We start from the raw sequence: 24,267 nt of genomic DNA, 5'->3' as shown, positions 1-24,267 counted from the left end.
ATCTTACTTTAAATAGTATAATTAATATTGATCAAATTCCCAGTTTTATTGATTAAGGTTACAAACATGAATCTCTTTGAAATTCTGCAATGTCTTGATAATGCATGTTTAAAGGTATTTTTTGTGTTTGTTTGCAAGAAAAAATATTGGGCTAAATGTTAGAAAGAGTAGATTGGATGTTGCATCAATGAGAGGGTTTAACTTTGTCTATTATTTCGTGCTGCATAAGCGCTTTTGGTGCTCAACATGAAGAGTGGCGCTCAACGCCCTCCTTGCTGCCCAGGTTTCTGTAATTGGATTACTTGTTGTATTTTTTTGTTACTTTGATGCCAATATGCTGCAGAGGGAATTTCTTGTGAGAGAATTCTTTACTTTGAATTAATTTTTAATGATAGCAAATTGTGTGATCATCATCCAAATGTTGGTTGTGCATTATATTACATGATACATTTGTGTTTTTATTGTGTTTTCATCCCACTCTATTGTTGCATAACTGTACATATAGACCTACATTAACACTTCTCTTAAAATAACAATTAAAATGCACTTTGTGTCAGTATGCATCAATACATAAGCCTCTGCATCGATACATACAGCATGTGAGAAATCACAAAACCTTTCTTGTTTAGTATGCATCGATGCATACGAGTCATGCATCAATACATGAAAGGCAAAAGGCTTCATGCATCGATCCATACGATCCCTGCATCGATACATGACCAATTGAAACAGCCTGTGTATCAATGCATACGCATTAGGCATCGATACATACTAGTGAAAAAAAATCACATGCATCAATACATACGAATTATGCATCGATACATGATTAATCCATTCCACCAAAAATTCACTTATCTTACAGTATGCATCGATGCATACTCTCATGTATCAATGCATAAAGCTGTTTTGCTCACTAACAGTTCTGTTGTTGCTGCATATATAAGATGTTATGACAGCAGTGAAAAAGGCACGAATTCTTTGAGGGAAAACAATTGAACACAAGATCAAAAGCAGTGTTGGAGCAATTGTTTGAGAGCAAATAGAAACCTGAAAGAGACTTCATCTTCTTCATCTTCTCAATCACTTTTCTTCAAGAACATCAACACATAATAATTCTTGTCCTTTGGATTAAAGGATTATCGAGATAACGTTCAGTGGTACGATCAAGGATCTAGCTGTGGTTTTCAGCGGAACGATCGAGGATCTAGCTGAGTTGAAGATTGAAGGGGGTTTCTAGGAAAAACCTACTGGTTTATCCTTCAAGAACTGGAGTGTTCTTGAGGGTTTGGGAGTCACGTTTGCAGAAAAGATTTAGCCGCAGCGTTGCGTTTGGAGATCGGGGGATTTTGCAAGCAGGTCGTGGAACCGGTGAATTGTTTGCAATTTCGTGCAGGAAATTCTTGATCGTGCTCAGATCAAGTGAAGGTTCATACAAGAAGAAGTTCTTGGAATTTAGAATTCTGTCTTTGTATCATAACCTTGTATCAACGGATTTGGCAATTATCGATAATAAAAGTTCTCAATTTCATTTGAAATTGAGAGGGAGACATACACACACGCGAGGACGACGTGGGGAACTTCCTTACCAAATCTCTGCGTATCGTATTCTTACCTTACTTCTTTTTACGTTTAAAACAGTTTTCGCAATTTCAGTTAGTGTGTGTTGTGATTGTTCCTGTTGCAAGACAGCAGTGGCAAGAAAATAATTTCAATCAAACACTACTGCTGTTCATCATTGATCACATACACACCAACTGTTTGACAAAATTGTTAGCTAGGTTTTATTCATTGGAAATAGACTTTAATGATAAGTGCATTCAATTAGCTAAAATTCTGGTGTGGATTGTTTCTGTCACTCTTATTCAAATCCATCATTATGACTCGTGTGTCCGGTCTTCTAGTAGCGGTTCAGAATAGACGGAAGTCGATTCAGGACTGATATTTTCCGCCAACTTTAAAAACTCTGATAAAACTTTAAATCCGTTAAGTTTTAAAGAGGTGATCTATTCACCCCCCTCTCGATCACTAGCCATACCGTCTAACAAGTGGTATCAGAGCGCCGGTTCGCTGGTGCTCTGTGGCTGCCTGTAACAGTATGGATTCTGAACCAAAGGGGGCGTATAATAGAGCGCCTATTTTCAACGGTGAAAATTACGGCTACTGGAAAGACTGCATGCGAGTTCATATAAATTCTGTGGATAGGTTAGTATGGGCTGCCATTGAAAATGGTCCGTTTCAAATTACTATGACAAATGCGGTTGGCGCCATAGTACCTAAACCAGAAGATGATTGGAATGAGAAAGATGAGAAAAAGTGGTCGTGTGATTGGAAAGCTCGAAACATGCTAATTTCAGCACTTGGTGTTGATGAGTATTATCGAGTATCTCATTGCACGACAGCTAAAGAAATGTGGGATGCTTTAGAAGTTGCCCATGAGGGTACTACTGAAGTAAAACAGTCCCGCATTAACACACTCAATCAAGAATTTGAGCCCTTTCGCATGAAACAAGGAGAATCTATCTCCGACATGCAAAAGAGATTCACTCACCTAACTAACCGATTGAATGCGCTTGGAAAACCTATTTCCAATGAAATTGCTACTAATAAAATTCTCAGGTGTCTTAGCAGGGAGTGGCAACCTAAAGTAACAGCAATTAAGGAAGCCAACGATCTTACAAGACTTACGATTACAACTCTGTTTGGAAAGCTGGAAGAACATCAGCAAGCATTGGAAAGTCTTGAAAAATATGAGAATAAAAGTAAGAAGGAAAAGGAGAAGAAAAGAGACAAAGAGGGAGAGAAGAAGCCAATAGCTCTTGTGGCCTCCAGCTCTAAGTCCTCACGAAAAGAGCAAAGCGACAATGATTCAAGTAGTGACAAAGACTCGGATGATAAGGAAATGGGACTGTTTGTAAGGAGATATAATAGATTCATTCGAAAGAATGGAGTCAAGCATTCCGACAAAAATCTCATGAAGTTTCGAAGACAATCTATAAATTCGAAACAAGAAGAGAACAAGAAGAGTAGAGGAAGAGGATCCTGTTTTAACTGTGGTAAATCTGGACATTATAAAACGGACTGCCCTATGAAGTATAAGGATCAAAGAAAAGATTCACCAAAAGGGTACAGCAAACAAAGAAGAGCGTATATTGCATGGGAAAGTGATAGTGATTCATCAAGCACACAAAGCTCAAGTGATGGTGATGAAGCTGCAAATCTGTGCCTTATGGCTCACACAAAAAATCTGTCCTACCACAAGAAGAAAAACAATGACAAAAAGGTAAAACAAGCCTATTACAATAATTTCTCCTCTATGTCTTTTTCGGAACTAAAAATAGCTTTTGAAAAACTGCATAACGAAGCTGTAGATGCTTTTAAAAGACTATCTTCCGACAAACATATTTTCTCATTTTTGGAAGGTAAAGTAAACAAAGCTGAAATTGATTTAGAAGCCTTGAAAGCTAGTATTGCAGAAAATTCAAAAACTATTGACATTGATGGGTGTAGTAGAGTTAGGTATTGTGACGCTTGTTATATTTGGCAAAAAGAGGTAAACACTCTTAAGGTCAAATTAAAGAAGGCGCTACAACCTAAAGTTACTTATGCCGTTGACTCTAGGTTGTTTAAGAAGTCATTAAATCCTCCATATGCAAAATACTCTTTTATTCTAAAGGATTCAATGAACAAGAAACAACAAACACATCATCATGGTTTATGTCATTATTGTTGTCATGCTGGCCATACCATTGAGAAATGCAAGTTTAGGAGATTTCTTGTCCCTAAAGGTATTTATCAATGGAAGGCAAAAGGCAACCATGTTAGCACTTACCCACTTGGACCCAATGAAAATTGGGTACCAACTTCTCTCTTTTGATATTGTAGGATGAGTGCCTTGCCTCCGCAGATAGAAGGTGGTTTCTTGACAGCGGCTGCTCGAGGCACATGACCGGTGACATATCGCTTTTTATAGACTTCAAGGCAAAGAAGAAGGGATATGTTACTTATGGAGACAATAAAAAAGGAGCCATACTCGGCAAAGGTAGTGTAGGTAATCCCTCCACCACTACTATTTCAAATGTCCATCTAGTAGAGGGACTTAAACACAATTTGTTAAGCATAAGTCAACTATGCGACATGGACTATAAAGTTTCGTTCACAAAAACTTGCTGCATAATTGAACATGCTGAACAAAACATTGTGTTTAAGGGTGTAAGAGTAAACAATATCTATATGCTTGACCTGTTTGATGTACCTCTAACAAGTACTAAATGTCTAGTCACCTTGAATGATGATTCTTGGCTTTGGCATAGACGTTTAGCGCATGTTAATTTCGATTTGCTTAATAAGGTTGTATCTAAGGATCTAGTAGTCGGTCTACCAAAATAAAATTTTCAAAAGACCACCTATGTGATGCGTGCCAAATGGGAAAGCAAACAAGGGTCTCTTTTAAATCTAAAAACGTAATTTCAACTTCACGACCCCTTGAGCTTCTCCATATGGATCTCTTTGGACCTTCTAGGACAAAGAGCCTAGGTGGAAATTACTATGGCTTTGTAATAGTTGATGACTACTCTAGATTTACTTGGACTATATTCCTTCATAGCAAAGATGAAACTTTTTCTGCTTTTAAAAACTTTGCAAATCTGTCCCAAAACAAAATGAATTCCAAAATAGTTACAATTCGTAGCGATCATGGTGGTGAGTTTCAAAATTATCACTTTGAGAAGTTCTGTGACAAGTATGGTATTGAGCATAATTTTTCAGCTCCTCGAACTCCACAACAAAATGGGGTTGTGGAGCGTAAAAATCGTGTTTTAGAGGAGTTGGCAAGAACAATGCTTAATGAGGGCGGATTGCCAAAATACTTTTGGGCTGATGCTGTTAGCACAACCTGTTATGTTTTAAACAGAATCTTAATTCGCCCTATTTTAAATAAAACTCCTTATGAACTTTTGAAAGGAAGAAAACCTAACTTGTCACATCTTCACGTATTCGGTTGTAAATGTTTTGTTTTGAATAACGGAAAGGAAAACATTGGGAAGTTTGATGCAAAAGCGGATGAAGGTATATTTCTTGGTTACTCGCTGTCAAGTAAAGCATATAGAGTGTATAATAAGCGTTTACTTACTGTTGAAGAATCTGTTCATGTTTCTTTTGATGAGTCTTATCCGAAAAATGTCGGAAAAGGTATTTCTTTTGATGACGCAGGTGTATCTACAGAAGACATACTCAAGGAAGCTATTGAGGAAACTGATCAGTCCAAAACAGTTGCCCATGAGAAGGAGGAAGATACTAGTCATGAAGAAAATGAGGATGAAAAGACAGCCGATGTGAAGGAGCTTCCAACAGCCTGGAAATCCTCAAAAGACCATCCCATTGACAACATCTTGGGAGACATTTCAAAGGGAGTAATGACCCGTTCTAAGATAAGTAACTTTTGTTCTCACTTCGCGTTTGTTTCACAAGTAGAACCTAAAAATGCCAAAGAGGCCTTGATTGATGAATTTTGGCTAATGGCCATGCAAGAAGAGCTTAATCAATTTAAAAGAAATGACGTTTGAGAACTTGTCCCTCGTCCGCGAGATCATCATATCATAGGCACTAAGTGGGTTTTTAGAAATAAGCTTGATGAAAACCGAGTGATTACAAGGAACAAGGCACGTTTAGTAGCACAAGGGTATAACCAAGAGGAGGGCATAGACTATGAGGAAACTTATGCTCCAGTTGCTCGCCTTGAAGCTATACGTCTTTTGCTTGCCTATGCGTGTTCTAAGGATTTTAAGCTTTATCAAATGGACGTAAAGAGTGCTTTTCTTAATGGTGTCATAAATGAAGAAGTATATGTTTCACAACCTCCTGGTTTTGAAAATGCTGAAAATCCAGATCATGTTTACAAATTAAAACGAGCTTTGTATGGCCTTAAACAAGCCCCTCGGGTTTGGTATGAAAGGCTTAGCAAATTCCTAATTGATCATGGATACTCAAGAGGTAAGGTGGACAATACTCTCTTTATTAAACACAAAGGGAAGCACATTCTTTTAGTTCAAGTTTATGTCGACGATATAATATTTGGTTCAACTAACATACACTTGGTCGAAGAATTTTCTAAGGTTATGCAGGGTGAATTTGAGATGAGTCTAATGGGGGAGCTGAACTACTTCCTAGGACTGCATATAAAGCAACTTGATGAGGGTACAGCAGTATGTCAAACAAAATACTGCAGAGAACTACTCAAGCGCTTTGGAATGAATGACTCAAAATCAATTGACACCCCAATGCCTACCAACGGAAATCTAGATAAGGATGAGCATGGTAAGTGTGTAGATGTCAAAAAGTTCAGAGGTATGATTGGATCTCTCTTGTATCTTTCTGCTTCTAGACCTGACATCATGTTTAGTGTTTGCATGTGTGCACGCTATCAATCAAATCCTAAGGAATCGCACCTAAAAGCGGTGAAGCGCATATTTAGATATCTTCACGGAACACCTAAATATGGGCTTTGGTATTCCAAAGGAAGTGATTGTAGTTTAGTAGGGTACTCCGATTCTGATTTTGCTGGCTGCAAATCAGATAGGAAAAGCACAAGTGGTACATGTCACCTGTTTTCAAATTCCTTGGTAAGTTGGCATAGCAAAAAGCAAGTTTCTGTGGCTTTGTCAACTGCAGAGGCAGAATACGTTGCAGCCGGTAGTTGTTGCGCTCAGATTTTATGGCTGAAGCAGCAACTGCAAGACTTCAACATTCAACTCAAACGTATTCCTATAAAATGTGACAACACTAGTGCCATAAACCTTACTAAAAACCCTGTTTTACACTCACGCACTAAACACATAGAGATTAGACATCACTTTCTTCGCGACCATGTTGAAAAAGAAGACGTTGTATTTGAGCACGTTGATTCCAAAAATCAGCTTGCTGATATTTTCACTAAACCTTTGGCAACGGAACCTTTCTTCAACATTCGTCGTGAATTAGGGATCCTAGATCTTTCTCATTTGATGTCCTAAGCATGTTGCCTCTTAATTATGTTATGCCTCATCATAGTTGATAAGACTTGTTTTAGATGTCAATTATCCATCACAAGATTACGCCAACAGAGGTATGTTAGAACAAATGTTCTTACTCTAGTTGATATAAATTTGATTGCATATACTTCTTGCCTATATTGTGTGCACGTTAAAATTCTGACTTATGAATCTTCCTTGGGCATAACCATCATGACATAGTGCATAATGCATATCCATACTGCATCAAAAGTCATCAAAATCTGCTTTGGCATCAGTATGCATCGACACAAAACATGTATGCATCGATTCATATATTCTGAATTTCAATTTTTTTCAAAATGGTTCAGGATGCATCGATGCATCCATCGCACGTATCGATACACAGGCCAAATGTGAATAATAGGCATCGATGCATGACCATTTGCATCGACACATACTGATGCTATTTGAATTAAATGCATTTTTTTCTCTCTCATGCATCGACACATCAGCCAATCCTATCGCTTCCTATCTCAAGACTTCATATCATCTGTCCTCAAAAACCCCAAAACCAGTGGCTAACCCTAATCTTTCTCATCTTCACTCTCTCTCTAAAACCCTAAATCTCACATCACCATGCCTCCACGCACTATTCCAGCCAGAGCAAAAGGAAAAGGAAAGGGAAAGGAAACAGCCGGTACTTCTCAGCAACCACCAGATGTTCCTTCAAATGCCTTAGACCTACTTCATCCTGCTATTGCTGCTGAATTTGAGGAATCCTTCAAGACAAGGTTAGTCATGAAACCCCATATCTTTGATAAAACAGATGCTATTCACCTGCACCTAAATGAGGTGGTTGACCTCCTACATGCACAAAGACTTGGGTCATTTTTGTCCACAAAAGATGATTATCATGAGGATTTCATCCGGGCCTTTTATGCCGGCTTACAAACTGGTAGAGGCTATATGTTCCGGTGTTCTATCGGTGTCAGAACATATACCTTTGAAGCCTCTGATTGGGAAACGGTATTTCAAATTCCGCATCCGTCGATGACTGTCAAGTCCTGGCATGACCTGCATTTTGATCCTGAATTTGACATGAAGGACTTTACTCCATCTATCCTAAAGATAGATAGACCGTTGAGTGAGGATGAACACGTCACGTCAGGTATGATCAAGCAAACTCCGCATATTCTTCACTGGATTATCACACATATTCTGCGTCCAACAAACAGTGGACATTCTCGGTTGGATAGGCCTAGCATACATCTTCTCTACATTCTGCAAAATAAGGTTCTCTTAAATTGGGCGAACTACCTTGTAAAACGTCTATTTTTTTGTGCGAGACAGCTCCAAAAATGTGGCTCTAGGGTATGCTTCTCAAATTATAAAAATTCTTAAGTTTTGGAAAGTTGCAATTCCTATTGTTCCTCTCCTATCTGCATCTGCTGCTCAAGAGTTTGACTCTTCCACTCTATCGCATATGGGATATCGGTGGGACAAAGACCGCAAATGCTTCTACTTTTTTGAAAGAAAATCCAAAACCAGAATCTACAACTTTGACGTGCCTTCGGAACGAATCCATGTTGCTGAAGAACAGCCTGATGAAGAAATGCAGGATGCGCCTGAAACAGATGTGCCTCAAGCTGAGGCCAATGCTGGTTGGGGAGATTGGGTGCCACGAAGGTGGTCTCCCACCAACTACGTACCTGAACCTACAGCCCCTCCATTCTCAGGTGGTACTTCATCCTCAATACCTACTGCGGACATCACTCATAAGCTTCAACAGATGGAAATTGCTAACAAAGAACGCCATGAAGAAGCACGGTATTGGAATGTACAACAATCTGAGTGGCACAAGGAGCATCGTGACTGGCATGATGAGCATACACGGATGTATCACAATCAACACGCTTGGCACCAAGACTTGGTTAAATGGCATCAAGTTTTCTACAACGAAATGTCTGGCTTTATGGACGACTGCCGTGAAAATCCTGGTATCATGGACAGCTTTAGAAGCATTGAAGTTCAGAACCGATTTAGGCAATACTCCTTCATGGGCCAAAATCCAGACACAATGCCTCCTCCTCCGCCTCCGCCAAGCTACAGAGATCTCGACAGAGATGAGGAATCGTGTGGTGGCCACAATCCAAATTAACCCACCTACATTTCATCTCACTGCATTTCATTTCATATTGCTCAAGTTTTATTTTGTTGCACAATATATGGTTTAGCTTATGTAATCCTTAAACTCGTTCGAATCTTTAAATGCTTTTCTTTTTCTGTTTATCTCTATTGTTATTGCCCTTATTCGTCATTCTTTGTGAATGATTCTTTACTTTGAAGCTTCCTTCTTTGTGATTGATAGCTTGTTATTCATTTTCTTGCCATGTCCTGCTACACTATGCTACCTTGATAGATCTGTTTCTTCCTCTTTTTGATGTTGACAAAGGGGGAGAAAATGCAGATATGCACAAACTCAGGGGGAGTATCACACATCTTGCCAAGAATTTGCCATCATCAAAAAGGGGGAGTTTGTGAGAGAATTCTTTACTTTGAATTAATTTTTAATGATAGCAAATTGTGGGATCATCATCCAAATGTTGGTTGTGCATTATATTACATGATACATTTGTGTTTTTATTGTGTTTTCATCCCACTCTATTGTTGCATAACTGTACATATAGACCTACATTAACACTTCTCTTAAAATAACAATTAAAATGCACTTTGTGTCAGTATGCATCAATACATAAGCCTCTGCATCGATACATACAGCATGTGAGAAATCACAAAACCTTTCTTGTTTAGTATGCATCGATGCATACGAGTCATGCATCAATACATGAAAGGCAAAAGGCTTCATGCATCGATCCATACGATCCCTGCATCGATACATGACCAATTGAAACAGCCTGTGTATCAATGCATACGCATTAGGCATCGATACATACTAGTGAAAAAAAATCACATGCATCAATACATACGAATTATGCATCGATACATGATTAATCCATTCCACCAAAAATTCACTTATCTTACAGTATGCATCGATGCATACTCTCATGTATCAATGCATAAAGCTGTTTTGCTCACTAACAGTTCTGTTGTTGCTGCATATATAAGATGTTATGACAGCAGTGAAAAAGGCACGAATTCTTTGAGGGAAAACAATTGAACACAAGATCAAAAGCAGTGTTGGAGCAATTGTTTGAGAGCAAATAGAAACCTGAAAGAGACTTCATCTTCTTCATCTTCTCAATCACTTTTCTTCAAGAACATCAACACATAATAATTCTTGTCCTTTGGATTAAAGGATTATCGAGATAACGTTCAGTGGTACGATCAAGGATCTAGCTGTGGTTTTCAGCGGAACGATCGAGGATCTAGCTGAGTTGAAGATTGAAGGGGGTTTCTAGGAAAAACCTACTGGTTTATCCTTCAAGAACTGGAGTGTTCTTGAGGGTTTGGGAGTCACGTTTGCAGAAAAGATTCAGCCGCAGCGTTGCGTTTGGAGATCGGGGGATTTTGCAAGCAGGTCGTGGAACCGGTGAATTGTTTGCAATTTCGTGCAGGAAATTCTTGATCGTGCTCAGATCAAGTGAAGGTTCATACAAGAAGAAGTTCTTGGAATTTAGAATTCTGTCTTTGTATCATAACCTTGTATCAACGGATTTGGAAATTATCGATAATCAAAGTTCTCAATTTCATTTGAAATTGAGAGGAAGACGTACCCACACGCGAGGACGACGTGGGGAACTTCCTTACCAAATCTCTGCGTATCGTATTCTTACCTTACTTCTTTTTACATTTAAAACAGTTTTCGCAATTTCAGTTAGTGTGTGTTGTGATTGTTCCTGTTGCAAGACAGCAGTGGCAAGAAAACAATTTCAATCAAACACTACTGCTGTTCATCATTGATCACATACACACCAACTGTTTGACAAAATTGTTAGCTAGGTTTTATTCATTGGAAATAGACTTTAATGATAAGTGCATTCAATTAGCTAAAATTCTGGTGTGGATTGTTTCTGTCACTCTTATTCAAATCCAGCATTAAGACTCGTGTGTCCGGTCTTCTAGTAGCGGTTCAGAATAGACGGAAGTCGATTCGGGACTGATTTTTTCCGCCAACTTTAAAAACTCTGATAAAACTTTAAATTCGTTAAGTTTTAAAGAGGTGATCTATTCACCCCCCCCCCCCCTCTCGATCACTAGCCACACCGTCTAACATTTCTTGTGATGCTTTGATATCATTATTTAGGTTTGAGCTTAGTTTGTTTGATTTTTGTAGGCATGGGTCCAAAAAGAGTCATCACTTCTAAGAAACAAAAGAACTTGGTTGGTTCGTCATCTACACCCAAAGCAAGGAGTTTCGATAGTGGAAAATTCTTGGGGCTAGAACAAGAAGCTAGGTATAGGGAGTTGTTCAGCCATAACATTTAGGCGGAGCACACCTTCAACATCAATCTAAAGGGTACTTCTAGGGATTGTGTAGATATCATTAAAGAGCGGAAGTGGCAAAAGCTAGCTAATCCTCCTACCAACTTGAACTATGAGATTGCGTGTGAGTTTTATGCTAATTCTATACCCATTGAAGATCAACATTATTCTTTCAACACAATGGCAAGGGGTCGGGTTATTTATTTCAGTCGGGATGCCATAAATGAATACCTTGGAAACCCTCTTCCATTGTAGGAAGGTGAGCTTGATGGTTATGCTAAGCGACTTGCTCGTGGGAACTGGAACATTAACCTAGTTACTGATGTCCTTACTTTGAATGGAAAGTCTTATGTGACTAATGCAGTTGGAGTTCCTAAGCATTTTAAAAGAAATAATCTTAATAAAAGACCTAAAGTATTGATGACTAACCAAAATACCAAAATACCAAAATATGTCTTTGCATTTCATCTAACTCTTTTGTAGGTAGGACACATGCTCACCTTTGATCTATCAAGTTCATATCTAGGGTTTAAGACCCTCATTGCTAAGAGCTCAATCAAGAATGGTCCAAAAATGGTTATAGGTATAATATATGGATCCCTATGATCTCCACATGTCATTTTGATCAAGAATTCATCAAGAGTTTGGAATTGGTTTGCCTTGGAAACCCTAGTTCATCTGGGTATCTTGTGTAACTTCTTCAAAAAGCTTCTTCAACAATTGATCAAATATTTCAAGGGATAATTCAAATTAAATAATATTATGCATATATGATCTCCCATGAGTCCCAAAAGTCAAGATAATTTCAAGCTAGCAAGGTGGTTCATGGTGGTTGACTAGAGGAATTCATCTGATCAAATCTGGGGTCCCCTAGACCCTATCGCCTATAATTTTTGTCATATGAAAATGATTCCAAGATAAAAGTTACTCTAAATGATATTCCAAACAACTTTCATGTTGAGGTATAGATCTAGTTTTTCTTGGAAAGTCAATTTTTATTATGAAAAATTATAGGTCATTTTGTCTAAACCTTAATTTGGAGGTCAACTTCCCAAGACCGTAACTTTCTTAATTTTTATGAGATGAAAGATTTCCAAGTTTCACAATAAAATTTAATATGTCTACTTCAACTTTTATGTTTGGAGTAAGAGCTAATTCAACTTTTATGAGCATGTGATATGAGGATACATTATAGGTCACTTTGGACCAATACCATTGAACAAGTGATTTTCCTCAACTTCAAAAATGCATAACACCTTCATATTAAATACAAATAAGGTCAAATTTGTGACCATTTTTAAGGAATTTGATATAGCTACAACTTTGTTGAAGGAACGTTTCTCATTTGAAGCTCACATAAAAAGTTAGCCAAGGTGCAATAAGTGAACATATGGCTTGACACTTAAATTTTTTGTTGATATGTTTAATTTTCCAAACTTCCACATTAAAATTCATCATTATACAAGCTTCAAATGGAAAAGTGTTCAACATCAAAGTTGTTCCTCTTGATCTAACCTTTCCAAAAAGTCCAATTTCATCTATTTTGGACAAGATTTGAATGGGCTGCACATGGCTTGAACATTGCATCATCATTTGGCAAGATTGAACTTTCAACTTCCATGCATATTTGCCTACCATTCTAACATGATCTCAGACTTGTGCACACTTAATTATGGACCAAATGACATGATTCCATGGGTCTGTACACGCCCATGCACCCATGCATCACACATTGCCAAATTTGGAAATTCACTTCAAGGGTGCAAATATCATTTGAATTAGCTATAAATAGAGACCCTATGCATCAGAAATGAGGACCCCTTCGCACCAGCTTTGATCCCAAACACCAAACCCTTCCATTTGGGAGGATAAACCTAAGAATTTCCATTGGAAATTAAGTTTGAATCTCACTGTTTTGAGATTCAAATCTCCAGGGATCCAAGACCTTTTTATCATTCTAATTTACTCCTGCAAGCATTCTGAGCAAGATCAAGCACGAATTAAAGCAAGAACAGTTGAGTTCAGACCTGCATTGAAGGTATTTTCCAGAAAAATTCATCTCTTCGATTCTCACTCAATTCTCCATAATTCTCTTGGATCCTTGGTTGTCTGAAGTCCTACCAATGTAGGCAACACGATTGAGTTGCTTTGAGGTCAAATCGAAGCAACTCAGATCGTGCACCTCAAATTTCAACTCCTTATATCTCTTAATATACTTGGAGTTAGGATGCATTGAGGCCAAATTCGAGCTCAGTGCCATTTTTACTTTGAAATCATGTCCTTCTTTTTAATTTTGGTGATGCTTATGACTGAACCAGCCTGGCGAGGCTCGCTTGAGAAGGAGACCGGAGTTGTAGCTCCAGTGATGAGTTGGCGTGTTCAGAGCCACATGATCCTTTTGAAATGAAATAATCTCATGCGTTGGTTTGAATTACCAAGTTTGTGGCACGCTGACTAGAGTCCATCGTGGATTATGCGCTTGGGACCACTTGATCTTCCACCTCAATTAATGAGGGGGATCAAGTGGTCCACGTTTTTTCTGATTATTTGATTTTCATTTTATTTGTTTTATTTTCATTAATTCATATTAATTTTAATATTGATCCAAAAAATATGGGAGTTTCACCAATTTTTTTTAAATAATTTTCTCTTTCATTTTCTGAATTAAAATTATTTTTTGGATCATTATTAATATTTTTCATGATTTAATTGATTTTTTTGAATATTTTTAATTATTTAAAAATAGTTGTAAGTTTTCAAAAATTATGAAATTTTTTCTCCAAGGTCCTTTGACCTTGTTTGACTTATGATAAATCTCATGGCCATTTCTTTGGTGTTTTGATGAGGTTTTAGGAATTTAAGAAACCATATTTAATTTAATGCACTTTTTAATTGTTTATAATTGATTAAATGCCAAATAAAGTGTGTTGAGCTTCTATTATTGACTTGTTGAGTTTGACTTGTGTTGTTGGGTCTTGGTCAAGTTCGATTTGACTTTGTTGAGTTAAGATCATTGGATTTAGGGGATTGATGAAATGTACATTTCATCTCCCGAATTGAATGAATGATCTTAATTTGGTAAAAGTTATTCTTTGACCAATTTGTGTTGATTCCATTTCCCCTCCCTCTTCATCTCAGACTCCTTCTTTATTCATTCATGTCATGGACCTATGATATCTCTAGATCCTAAGACTAGTTGATTGCAAAATCAACATGAGTATGGATGAGATTAGGTCCACCTTTTTGCATATTCTTTTTGTGTGTGGTATGTTTTATGAGCATAGTCCATTATACTATGTCTCTAACATGCATTAACACCAAAATCTTTATTGCCCGACCCCAAATAGTTGTGTCTTCTACATAAGTCCAATTACGATTGCTTAACATAGCGCTAAATTGTTGACGCAAAAGGCATAGCATTCTAGTAAGTGAGATTGTAAGTCTCCCCTCTTTCATGGTATTGTGTGGAAACTTGGCCTTTTTTCCTTCCTTTGGGAGATGTTTTAGTTCAAGGATCCATGCTTGTAATAAGTGGGTTGAGTGTTCTCCAAAGAATGACTCAAATAAAACCAAAGCAAAAGCAATACTAACTTCTAATCAACTAACAATTAACATTTAATTTCAAGCCATTTACTTTTATGCACTTTAATTTCAAGTCTTTATTCATTTGCCATTATTCATACCATTCAATTTGTTTACTTAATGTCATTTTCACTTTGCTCATTTGAGCCTTATCATGTGCATATATTGTGTTTGTATATGCTTGTCTGTGTTTGTGGTCTTGTGATCTTGATGTACATAATAAGAACAAAAACCCTAAAAACCATTTTATGTGGACTGTTGGATTGATCTGAGACATTGGACTTAGAATTAAGCAACACTCTTTATGCAAAGGACTTGGCCAATGCCACCTTAATGAAACCAAGTGCCTGTGAAGTAACCTTTCATCTGATGCAAATATAGAAGATCCATTTGAGTTCATCTGCAACATGATCATATTGAAACTGTTATTTTGAACCTGTGTCTAATGCTCCTCTTTGAAGCCATCTGATACAAGGGGAATTATGAAGAAAGATCATGGAGTTGCTAAGCTTGGATGTGGCTATATTTATTTGATGCCTTGCTCTTCATCTTTCTATTTGTGTATTAATATTGCTTGATTCTAAAGTCCAAGGGAAATTTTTGTTTCTATATGACAATCTTGTCTATTGGATTGCAACCCATTGGTAAGATCTTTTCAACTCTTAACTTTTAAATTTTTGCTTAGGATTAGTCTCTTCATCTCTTCCCCACTTATTTAATTTCAAACTCATTTTCTTAAATAAACTTGTAAATAAACTTAATTATACTTGACTTAAAATTTCAAAAGCCAAAAAAAACTAACACCCATCCAAACCATTTTTAGGCCTTCTGCGCCATTGTTAAACCTAAACTTTTGTTAAAAGTAATACATCCACTTTGAAATTGTTACCACAAACTACGAGTTTTTGATCCCTCATTTTGTGTTGGTACGTTGGCACAAGTCCGAAGGTCTTGTCAAACACAAAATATAATTAATGAATTCTTTTCTCATCCCCCCAATCCATTTATTGCAAACATCTTTTTATATAAAAATACATATGCACATAAGAAAGGGTCCCAAGGAGTACCTAGGACACTTTGGGTGCTAACACCTTCCCTCTATGTAACCAACCCCCTTACCTATAGTCTCTGGCATTTTACTAGTTTTGATTTGAAAATTTCTTATCTTTGGGGTTTTTTCGTACTTTTCCCTTTTCCCTTGGAAACAATAAAAGCGCGGTGGAGACTCTGGTTTTATTGACAACTAGCTTATCCATAGCTTGATGGTTATAAATTTACCGCTATAGAAATTAAGTGGTGACTCTGCTGGGGAGTAGTCTCCAGTGGGGTTGGCCTACTTTTTTGTGTGTATATAATTGTATATTTGATATTTGTATATTTATTTGTATGATATAATCTGCTTGTTGTGCTTGGTGATCTCTGAGTGGTGAGATAAGTTCTAACCCGAACTTGAGTGCAATTAAGATAGGAGGATGGTATAGTCATGTTCGACTTATGTGGAGTAGTCCTTAACAAGTTGGCTTGAGACCCATCTACTCAGTGGAGACCCTTTTGGAGTTGTTGATGTCACACAAGTTATTTGTGGTTAGGCATCACTTTCTTTGATTTGGGGTCCGAGAAGCTAAGGACCGTAGAACATTTAACCCCTCTTGGCCTATTTAGGACATAGTGCAGAGACTGTTCAAGTGTAGACTTGATAACAATTGTTACATGATACTACACTCATACAAGTTTCTCTTGAGAATATTATGGGTTGATGAGCCAGTCATCCTAACCTATAATATCTGATAGATGGAATTAAGACTCTGGGAACTTTTTAGAACATGATCTACAGGTTTTTATCCTTAGTTCACTCCTTTGGGATGGTTCTTACCCAGACTCCATGCTCGTGACTCACAACAAACCCTTGATTCTTGGTTGATCCAATTAAGTCTTGTCAATATCAATGGAACTTAGGTGTTGATAAGGTGAAAACCATAATCCACCAAAATGGATGATTGATCTTGACAATGACTTGATTCATCCCTTGAACTTTGTTTGGTTGCCTTGTGTGTGATACCTTATTTGTGATTGTTGCATTCATGCATTCATGCGCATCATAACATTCATCACACCAAAAATATCAAGGAACTGAGGTCTTATTTGCAAATATTTTCAGACCATGGATTATGGACGAATGAATACTAAGAAGTACAGTTCCATATGTCCCGACTTGAAAGAGTTAAGGAAGCTAGCATCTTTTGTATTAGATCCTTTGGGCTTCAAGCAACGTCATGGGGACCTTTTGTCTATTCTATCTGCTGATGTGGTTGAAGGACTCTTGAGCGTGTTGGTTCAGTTTTATGATCCTCTCTACCGTTGCTTCACTTTTCCTGATTATCAGCTCGTGCCTACGTTGGAGGAGTTTGCCCATCTCTTGGGAATACATGTTTCCAGCAAAGTGCCCTTTAGTGGATTGGAAGAGATTCCCAGATCTCACATTATTGCTGAAGCTCTTCCCTTGAAGAAGTCCGAGATGGAGGCTCATTGGGTGAATAAAGGAGGATTGTTTGGATTGACTTTTGAGTTCCTCATTAAGGAAGCTACTGCCTTTGCTCAAGTCGGTAGCGTGGATGCTTTTGAAGCTATCTTTGTGTTACTCATCTATGGGTTGGCTTTGTTCCCTAACATTGACGATTTTGTTGATGTTAACGCCATTAGAACTTTCTTGATTGGGAACCCTGTGCCTACTTTATTGGGTGATATGTACTTCTCTTTGCATCTAAGGAATTCTAAGGGTGGTGGAACTATCGTCTGTTATATGCCTCTTCTGTACAAGTGGTTTATTTCGCACTTGCCTCAGACGCCCGCTTTTGTGGAGAACAAACAATGTCTAAGGTGGTCTCAGAGACTTATGTCTCTCACTAATGATGATATAGTTTGGTATGATTCTTCATTGAGTAACCTGGAGATTATTGATTGTTGTGGTGAATTCTCTAATGTTCCCCTCCTTGGTACACAAGGAGGAATCAACTACAACCCTTCTTTGGCTCATCGTAAACTTGGGTTCCCCTTGAGAGACAAACCTAATAACACTTTATTAGAAGGTCTTTTCTATCAAGAGGGTAAAGATCCCCAACATTTGAAGCAGAAGATTAGGCATGCTTGGCATAATGTGCATAGGAAAGGAAGATCCGAGCTTGGTCCATGCAATTGTGTAGCTTTGGAAGCTTACACTCTTTGGGTGAAGAAGAGAGCTTTGGAATTGAAGATGCCTTATACTTGTGAGAGACCTATGTCTTTGGTTGTGGCTGAGCCATAAACTCTCCCTAACCAAGATGTAGAGGAGTTGGAAGACGCACTCTCCAAGATGAAGCAAGAAAAGGACATGTGGGGAGAGCGGTTCCATGCTTTGAGCCGAAAGCATGAGGAGTTGCAGCTTGAGTCTGAGGACAAAGATGCACTTATTGAGCTTCTTGAAGACCGAGTAACGAAGAGACAGAGAGAGCTAGAGGTTTCATCTTCCTCTAGTATGCCTCAGCCTTTCGTTGCTTGGAAGAAGATTGTTGATCAGTTAGTCCTTGAGAAGACTCAGATGAAGACTTCGTTTGAGTCAGAGATTCGACGGATCTGAAGGAAGTACGCGCCTGCAACCAGATCTGCTGATGTTGTTATTAGGGATCCTTAGGATGACTAGTCTCCTTTTCTCTTGTATTTTGTATTTTGGTTTCTAAAATTGTACTCAGTGTAATCCTTCCAATTTTATGAATAAAAGAAATTTTGTATGGTCATATCAAATTGTTGTAATTGTTGTTATAAACATATATATTTGCAAATAATATAGTAAGTTCCTTGAAAAAATAAAAACAATCAAGCATTGCATTTCATGCATCATTTGCATAGCAGGTTTCTCTTTCTCCAGATGTCTTATTGGTATTTCTTCGGTGCTTCAACCTAGCTGACTCATCAATATAATACCCACGCCAATCACTCAAGAATCATGGAACATCTAGAGCAAGAGAACAGAGATTTGAAGGATGAAATCACCCGCCCGACTGCCATGATGGAGTCAGTGTTGGCTGCTCAGAGCCAATCTTCTCCAACACCTACAACTCCTCCTCCTTAGAGGAATGTCATTTCTGAGGTTGCTACCTCTATCATTCCTGCTACCGCTGCTCACTTTGCGCCTGCCATGCCTGCCGGATTCCCGTGGGGAATGCCGCCCAATTTTATGCCCGAGGGTTTTACGGCTACTTTTGCTTCCATGTCGGCATCTCGCCTGATCATGTCTGTGCCACCACCGGTTGTTCATACTTTGCCCTAAGTTGAAGATACTATCTATCATTCCGAGCCGTCTGAGGGTCCGGGCGTTAATGAGAAGATGGATGAAATGAAAGACCAATTCCTTGAGATGCAAAAGGAGTTGAAGACCTTGAGGGGAAAAGATCTATTTGGTAAGAGTGCCGTGGAACTTTGCTTGGTTCCAAATGTTAAAGTCCTGGTGAAGTTCAAAGTCTTTGACTTTGAAAAATATAAGGGGAATACCTGTCCGCTCAGTCATCTCGTCATGTATGCTAGAAAGATGTCGAGGCAAACTGATAATAATCAGTTATTGATTCGTTATTTCCAAGACAGTCTGACTGGTGCGGCTTTGAGGTGGTACATGGGTTTGGATTGTGCAAGCATATGCATGTTCAATGATTTGGGTGAAGCATTCGTGAAGCAGTAAAAGTATAATATGGATATGGCGCCGGATAGGGATCAGTTGAGATTATTGTCTCAGAAGGATAAGGAGACATTCAAAGAGTATGCTCAGTGATGGAGAGAGCTTGTCGCTCAATTACCCCTCCTTTGGAAGAAAAGGAGATGACTAAGATTTTTCTCAAGACCCCGAGCTCATTTTACTATGAGCACATGATTACCAGTGTCCCCAGTGATTTTACCGAGATGGTAAACATGGGGATGAGGTTGGAAGAAGGTGTCCGAGAGGGACGGTTATCTAAAGAGGAGGTTTCATCTAGCAAGAAGTATGGCAGTGGGTTTGCCAAGAAGAAAGAGAATGAGACCAATGCAATATCCGTTGAGAGGCAGAGAAGGCCTCATGTAAGAAGAAGTCCACAACACCGTCAACACTATCATCAAGTATCATATATGATTCCAGTATTTTCGAACAATCAATCAGTGCCCATTCGACAACAACGTCAACAATAGCCACCACAACGAACAAACACCTACAACAACAACAATACCAACAATCATCAACAAAAACAAAACTTTGATAGGAAAAAGTTCTCTTTTGACCCAATTCCTATGACTTATTCCGAATTGTATCCATCATTGGTTCTCAACAACCTTTTGCAACCAAGAAATCCACCTCAAATACCTAAACCACTTCCATGGTGGTATAAACCGGAACTTCGCCGTGCCTTTCACCAAGGAGCTCCCGGTCATGATATTGAGAATTGTTACCCCCTGAAGTATGAAATCCAAAAGCTGGTAAAGAGTGGAATGGTGTCCTTTGAGAATCGTGCGCCAAATGTCAAAGCTAACCCACTACCTGCTCATGGTAACCCTTATGTCAATATGGTGGATGGTTGTCCTGGGGAGTTCAAGGTATTTGATGTATGCTTTATTAGAAGATCCTTGGTGAGGACGCACAAGGATATTTTTTTGGTTAGCGATTGTGAGCATGACCATGATGGTTGTGCAATCTGCAATGTCAATCCTAGAGGTTGTATGGTTGTGAAGAGAGACATCCAGAGGTTGATGGATGAAGGTATGATTCAGATTCTCCAGTCTCGTCACATGGATGATGATGTGAATGTAATAGTGTCAGTATTCAAGACACCAGAGAGAGTGGTGATTCATTTTGACAACAACAACAGTAATAGTGTCAACAATAGATCGGTATCACCGTTGGTAATACAGTTAGCGAATCTTGTCCCATATGCATCCCATAAGGCTGTCCCCTATCAGTACAATGCAACTATGCTAGAGAATGGTCAAGAGGTTCCTTTACCTACGACCAGTTCTATTGTGAGCATAGCTGATGTTACTAAGGTGACCCGAAATGGTCGTGTCTTTGGGTCGGTGTTCCCTGAGAATGTGGAGGATATATCTGTTAATAAGAAGGTTGATGTGCCTGTAGTAGATCCTGTTAGCACTCCAAAGTGTCAGTCTGGTGAATCCAACGGTTTGAAGCCTAACAATGATGATGAGGTACTCCTGTTAATCAAGAAAAGCGATTTTAATATGGTGGAGCAGCTGCCCCAAACCCCCTCCAAGATTTCAGTGTTGTCTCTACTTATGAACTCTGAGGCGCACAGAGAAGCACCACAGAAGGTATTAGAGCAAGCTTATGTGGAACATGATGTTATGGTGGATCAGTTTGATCATATTGTGGCTAACATGACTTCCTACAACAATCTTAGCTTTTGTGATGAAGAACTCCCCGAGGAGGGTAGAAATCACAACTTGGCATTGTACATTTCATTGAATTATAAGGAGGATGCTCTGTCAAATGTTTTGGTTGATACTTGTTCTTCATTGAACGTACTCCTAAAATCAACTATGTCAAGATTATCGTATCAAGGAGCTCCAATGAGATATATTGGTGTGATCGTCAAAGCATTTGATGGATCTCGCAAGACCGTGATTGGTGAAGTGGACCTTCCTGTAAAGATAGGTCCGAGTGATTTCTAGATTACTTTTCAAGTAATGGATATCCACCTGGCCTATAGTTGTTTGTTAGGAAGGCCATGAATACATCAGTTAGGAGCCATTACTTCAACTCTGTACCAGAAATTGAAATTTGTCAAGAATGGTAAGCTTGTTATTGTTGGTGGGGAGAAGGCTTTGTTGGTAAGTCACCTGTCATCTTTCTCTTATGTAGAAGATGAGGATGAGATTGGAACCCTGTTCCAAGCCTTATCTATTGTTGAGGAAAAGAGAGTTCAGGCACCCATGTCGTCATTGAAGGATGCATAGAGAATCATTGAAAATGATAATTCTGATCAGTGGGGACATATGGTAGAGGTCACCGACAACAAGAGTAGAGCTGGCTTGGGTTTCCAACGAGGGTCATCTGTGATTAGAGCTGAAGATGTACAACCCAATTTTCGTAGCAGAGGGTTCATTCATGGTAATGAACAACACTTAGCTGATGTGATTGAGGGTGATGAAGTTGAAGACTACACCAATTTTGTGACGCATGGAAAAGCTTGCAACAATTGGATTGCTGTTGATACTCCTGTTATTGTGCATCGATCTAAGTAATTGCTTTTACTGTTTTTCAAAATCCTTCTCCTAACCCTAAGAGAGAAGTGAACATTGTTGGGCATTTCAAATTTGATCATCAATAAAATATAATTTTATTCATCCACATCTATGATGTTTTATTTTTACTTTTTGTTTTATTCTGAAAAATGGTAATCACAAAAAACATAAATCAATAAATAATAACTTGTCCATTTGCATAATATTTGGTGACAATTCACTTCTCTAAAATCAAATATCAAATCATTATGCAGGTTGATTTCTAAACCCATTGAATACAATGATCCTTCTCCTTCTCCAAATTTTGAATTCCCTGTGTTTGAGGCTCAGGAAGGAAGTGATGAAGAAGTATCAGATGGATTATCTCGTCTTCTTGAGCACGAGGAAAAAGCCATTCAGCCATTCGAAGAGAAGATTCAACTAGTCAACTTGGGTTCCGAGGATGATGTGAAGGAAGTCAAGATTGGGTCTCAACTGTGCCCATAAGTCAAGAAGGGGTTGATTGATATTCTCCGAGAGTATTCAGATGTGTTTGCTTGGTCTTCTAAGATTGTGGAGCATAGATTTCCGTTGAAGCCAGAATGCCCACCAGTGAAGCAGAAGTTGAGGATGACTCATCCTGATATGGATGTGAAGATCAAAGAAGAAGTGCAAAAGCAGACTGATGCCGGTTTCCTTGTGAAGATCGAGTATCCGCAGTGGGTGGCAAATATTGTGCCTGTTCCGAAGAAGGATGGAGAAGTACGTATGTGTGTTGATTATAGAGATTTGAATAAATCCAATCCAAAAGATGATTTCCCTCTACCACACATTGATATGTTGGTAGACAATACAACTAAATTCAAAGTCTTTTCGTTTATGGACGGATTTTCCGGATATAATCAGATCAAAATGGCACCAGAAGATATGGAGAAGACCATATTCATTACACCTTAGAGAATATTTTGTTATAGAGTGATGCCTTTCGGTTTAAAGAATGCTGGTGCAACTTACCAGAGAATGAGGGGTAAGGAGGATGCCAAGGTGTGATCCCAATGCCAATGCCCATGATGAAATAACATGAGGGATCTTAGGGTCAAAATAGGGGTCTTACAATAATTCATAAAAAAGAGAAATATAAAGATCTCAAGTCAATCATCAAACTTCCTTATCCTCCAAGAAAAAATAAGAAAGACCAACATGAGAGGATTTTTGAGATGTTTAAGAAACTTGAGATAAACATTCCTTTTTATGAAGCTCTTGAGCAAATGCCAATATATTGCAAATTCATGAAAGGCATCATCTCCAAAAAGTGCTCCACAAATGTGGACCCCATCATCCTCACTGAAACTTGTAGTGCTATTCTCCAAGGTATGAAAATTCCTGTGAAAAAGAAAGATGGGGGTTTGTTACTATTCCTAGCACTATTGGTGATAGAAAATTCAAGAAGGCTCTGATTGATTTGGGAGCTAGTGTGAGTTTGATGTCGTTGTCCATTTATAAAAGATTGGGCCTTGACACCGTTCAAGACACTAGGATGACTCTTCAGTTTGCTGATTGATCGGTTAGGTCACCTTATGGAATTGTGGAAGATGTTCTAGTAAAGATAGATAAATTTGTGTTTTCGGTTGTGTTAGCTGGAAAATTTAGGCTAAGGAAGAAAAGCCAATTTCGACCGGGGGTTCCATCGGAAGCTCCTCGACAGAAGCGTGTGAGAGTTTGTAGGTCGACACAGGCAAGCTTCGGTCGAAGCCAAAGGGTTTTGTGTGGAGAAGGAGAACGTGGGCACGTAAAGAAGTCGTGGATAGTTATGCGCCGAGATAGGGGAAGTGGACCGACACGTGGCACCTCAAGAAGGCTTTGTAACCCCCCGACAGTTACTTTCTAATTAGTATTTAAGCCAATGTTAGGTGAGAATTCAAAGGTGGAAATTTGAACATTTGCAGTAGGGGTAAAGCTTGAAGTATTAAAGTGTTTACGAGAAAAAAGTTACTCTCCTTACAAACAATGTATTTTGCCTCCA

This window comes from Lathyrus oleraceus, chromosome 6 (genome assembly GCF_024323335.1).
Source record: "Lathyrus oleraceus cultivar Zhongwan6 chromosome 6, CAAS_Psat_ZW6_1.0, whole genome shotgun sequence".
In the NCBI taxonomy this organism is placed as follows: Eukaryota; Viridiplantae; Streptophyta; class Magnoliopsida; order Fabales; family Fabaceae; genus Lathyrus; species Lathyrus oleraceus.
This window is presented reverse-complemented; position numbering follows the sequence as displayed.